Below are 4,863 nucleotides of genomic sequence, written 5' to 3' on the forward strand. Positions count from 1 at the left end.
CCAAGAACATTGGGCATATCAGCTACTTGGTAAAATGATGCCTTTACTGTGTGCCATTCATGCACATTCCTGGGAGCATAAATAAACTTATTCAGATGCTTCAGAATAGATTTTAAAACAATCCTTAAATGTCTGCAAAATGAAGGCTGACTCATGCCCACCACAGCACTAGAGACAGCCTAAAATGAACCTGTTGCCAGGAAATGCAAAACAGCCAATAATTTTAACAATCCAGGTATTGTCCTTGTTCTTCTTGTTCTAGGATCAATGTCATTTTGTATAAGGGCATAAAGATTTAGTATGCTCTCCCTATTAATTCTAAATCTTTGCTTAATCTCCTTATCTGACAATGCCTGAGGTGCACAACAGGGTAGAAACACTATGGGCACTCTTTGGCGTCTCCGTAAGGGCATATTTCCATCATCAAGATGATTTTCATGGCCCCTTGCCAAAGAAATAGCAGCCAAAATTAAGAAATATTCCATCTTCTCTCGCAAAAAAAAGTGGAGTGAATTCAATGTTCTCCACAGTGGTTATGGAGAACTTTCATGGTCGTATTTGTAGGAGAATTTTAGGTTCTCCTAAGACGCAAAACAATTATAAATCTGAGTATCAGTGATTAGTGAGGCTTATTTCTAAAAATATTACGGAAAAAGAACATTTTTAAGCTTTATTTGGCACACATGTTCTTCTTGGCGAGAGAGAATAAAGTGCGCAAATTTTGCTGTCGTATTTGCTTAATTTTAGGCGTATTTTGCATTGATAAATAGGAGAAAAATTATGAGTGTGTATTAATAGGAGCAAATGTAGGAGAATTACAATGATAAATGGAGCCCTATATATGCACAACTGCCGAATGTCTCCTGGAGATCAGCGCTATTACAGGGCTAAAACAAAATTAAAGACTCGAGATGTACAGGCTTTGTCCATGTCATTAAGGAGCTAAGAAATATTATTATTTTAAAATGTAATTACATGTTCTGAAACACTACTGTAGTTGATATATATATATATTATATACCCTAAATGTACTTGCTAGATCAGATCACTTTTTCTATAAATCCAGATGGTACAAATAATATTTTTTTCATGTCTCTGTGCATTCCAGCATCTTTCTTTACTGCATGTTATATGACATAATAGTTTGCAACACACCCCAACAAAAGCCTAGTGTCCTTTCTTGTTTTCTCAGCAAAATTGAAACACTGTTCCCTTGTGTTTAAATCCTCAAGTTCTCTTGTTATTTGAGCTGTTTGCATTTGTTGCTTCTTGAGCTGCCATTTATTTATTTCAATAGCTTCTTTTACTGCCAAGTTTTATGGAAAAAAAAAAAAAACCCTATAAACTCCAAGAAGATCAAGTTATTTTACCAGTGGGAGCCAGATGTCACAGGACTGGCTATACACTGCTCTGGAATCTTAAAAGCATAGTTCCATTTTGTATGAAGTGAGAAATTAGTCAGAGGCATTTAACTGGAAAAAAGTGGCAAGCTAAGTGGTCTCTTAAAATCTCCTTTAGTTTATCCAGTAAGTAACTTTCGAAATGGCAAAGTCAATTGTTATTTAAATTATTCTTAGTTTTTTTTTTCTGTTTTCACTGTAGTGCCAAATGAGAAGCCGTTCCAAACCATAGCATTCCTACAAATACAGTCACATGAACTTTATTTTAAGCATCTTTAATGAAAATAACATTATTATAAACGCAACAAACAATAAGGTAACTCATTTCAAGATTTCTTGTACTTCTTTCAACTGAATACTTTTGAGAAGAAAACAAAAAAAACGCAAATAACAATCATTAAATACATAAAGGGACAGTAAACACCTTGAAATTGCAATATTAAATATTTTTTTAAGCAAAATAAAGTAAGCTTTGCAATATATTATATTGTGCCCTCTTTCTTATGCAATTTAGCTCTAAATATGTTCTGATTCTCTGAACTGGAAATGCTGATGCAGACTTATTAAGGCTAACCCTTCTACATATATTTCCCAAATGGATTTCAGCATATAACACCTGCAAAACAATGCAGTATATACTTCTATAATGGTTGTAGCTAGCCTTTTCTTCTCCAGAAGCAAGCTCAGATTGGTTCCACTAAATTAGGTAAGTAGCGGGTGAAGTTTGACTATTGAGAAATAATTGCTGCTAGACAAATCTTTCGCTCCGAATATTTAAAATACTTTGCATTTTAAATATTTGGTGCCTGTGCTGTTCGGTATTCGACTTATTTTAAACTAAACGAATACCGACCGTTCGTGGAACATTTACATTAGTTTTTTGGAATAAATGTGCGTGTTCCACTCCTACAGGTGAAATGGTTCTCCAGTGTGCTTAGGTAAGAATTTTTAACTATATAAAAGAAATTAATGAATTGACATTATTCCTTCATTCAATTTAAAGGTTCACTTTGTTCTCTTGTTATTCTTAGTTAAAGCTAATACTAGGTAGGCTCATATGCTAATTTCTAAGCCCTTGAAGGCTGTCTCTAATTTGAATGCATTTGACAGTTTTTCACAGCTAGAGGGCATTAGTTCATGTGTTTCATATTAAATAACATTGTGCTCACGCACATGAAGTTATTTAAGAGTCAGCACTAATTGACTGAAAAGCAAGTCTGTAAAAAGATCTGAGATAAGGAGGCAGTCAGCAGAAGCTTAGATACAAGGTAATTACAGAGGTAAAAAATATATTTCTATAACAGTGTTGGTTATGCAAAACTGGGGAATGGTAAATAAAGGGATTATCTATCATTTTAAACAATAACATTTTTGGTGTTTACTATCCCTTTAATGCAGTATTCGTTCAGAAATTAATCTCGTAAAAACTAAACAAATATTAGTGTTTTGTTAACGAATGTGCGTAACAAAACAAAAACAGATCTCTAATTGTAGCAAATAAGATTTTTATTTGTATTAAAGATGTTTAGACTGGGATATTGTATTCTATAGCAAGACAACAGAATTGCCTTGTAATTAAAATATGAAGTTTAAGAAACATAAAACAAAAAAAAATTATTTCAGGATTCAGGTAAAACATACAATTGTAAACAACTTTATAATGTATTTCCCTTTTCAAATTTGCTTCATTTTCTTGGTATCATTTGTTGAAGGAGCAGCAGTGCACTACTGTGAGCTAGATGAATACATTGGGTTAGCCAGTGACAAGAGGCATACATGTGCAGCAATAGCCAGCTAGCTCACAGTACACTGCTGCTCCTGAGCCTACCTAGGCATGCTTTTCAGCAAAAGATACTCAGAAAATAAAACAAATTTGATAACCGAAGTAAGTTGGAAAGTTTAAAAATTGTATGCTCTGTCTAAATCATGTAAAAACTTTTTGGGTGTCATATCCCTTTAAATCTTTCTGTGTATTCTTATTGGCTTTTAGGTACTTTTTATTATTGTAATGGTCAAGGAACTGTATGTTATAAATCTTTTTACTACATGTACTGCAGATTTGTATTGGCAGCACAACACTTTATAAGCAGAGCAAGAACATTGTTGCAATATTGCACACATACTGTATATAAGAAAGAAACAATGTGACGCAAATGAAGTCTTTGTTGATTATATGCTGATTTTGTATATTTTGTATTTTTAAGGCTGATCCTTTTCTATAAACATAAAAAATGGACAGTAAAGCAATTTTTACAGCGTATGCTGTCAGCATTTATCCATGTGCGGTGGAAATGATACGCTACTTTATATCATGTCCGCTCACACATTGATAAATATGCCCCTATGGCAGCAGTGTTTGCAACTATGTATAACATTACTACAAACATTGCTGCAAACTCTGCTGCCAGACCTCACCTGGGATGCATGCTCTTGAACTCACCTGGGATTACTCTTTAAGAAAAGATAACAAAATTACTAGGCAAAATTGGTAACAAAAATTGGAGAGTTATTTAAAATGTCATGTTTATCCAATGCATTTCCATTTCATTTTGACTTTACTTTCCCTTTAATATATGTGCTTTAGGCCCTAGAATTTGGATGAACCACTCTGCCTCTGAGACAGAACATCTACTTGTGATTATTAGAAAAGTAACACTTATATGTTACTTGATAACTAAAATATTAAACAGTCCAAAAGTAAAATGGAGTGAATTTCACATTTTTGAAAAAAAATAAACAAATTGTGAATGTTTATCGCAGTGCGTTGCAGTAATTTTTTTATCTATTTAAATCTTTTCATTAACTAGGTGGCATGGCAGATGGGTCAGTTAAAGGGACATGAAACACACAGTTTTTCATTCATGATTTAGATAGCGAATACAATTTCATAAAAATTTCCAGCTTACTTCTATTATTAAATTTGCTATGTTTTCTTGTTATTCTTTGTTGAAGAGATACCTAGGTAGGTAGCGTGCATATGTCTGAGCACTACATGACAGGAAATAGTGCTGGCATCTAGTGCTCTTGCTAATGCATAACATTGTTGCAAAACTGCTGCTATATAGTGCTGCAGACACGTGCCAAATCTTTACCTTTCTGCTTTTTAAAAAAGGATAACAATAAAAAGAAGAAAATTTGATACTAGAAGCAAATTGGAAACTTGTATAAAATTGTATGCTCTACCTGAATCATGAGAGAAACATTTTGGGTTTTATGTCCCTTTAAAGAAACAGTAAAGTCAAAATGTAACTGTCACGATTCAGATAGAACATGCAACTTTAAACAACTTTCAAATTTACTTCAATTATCAATTTTGCTTTGTTTTCTTGATATGCTTTGTTGAAGAGTAAAGTTAGGTAGGTGGATATGAGCTTAGGAGTGTGCACGTGTCTTTAGCAGTCTATGATAGCAGTGTTTGGAACTATGTATAACATTGCTATAAATATTGTTGCAAACACTGCTG

The sequence above is a fragment of the Bombina bombina genome, chromosome 5, assembly GCF_027579735.1.
Source record: "Bombina bombina isolate aBomBom1 chromosome 5, aBomBom1.pri, whole genome shotgun sequence".
In the NCBI taxonomy this organism is placed as follows: domain Eukaryota; kingdom Metazoa; phylum Chordata; class Amphibia; order Anura; family Bombinatoridae; genus Bombina; species Bombina bombina.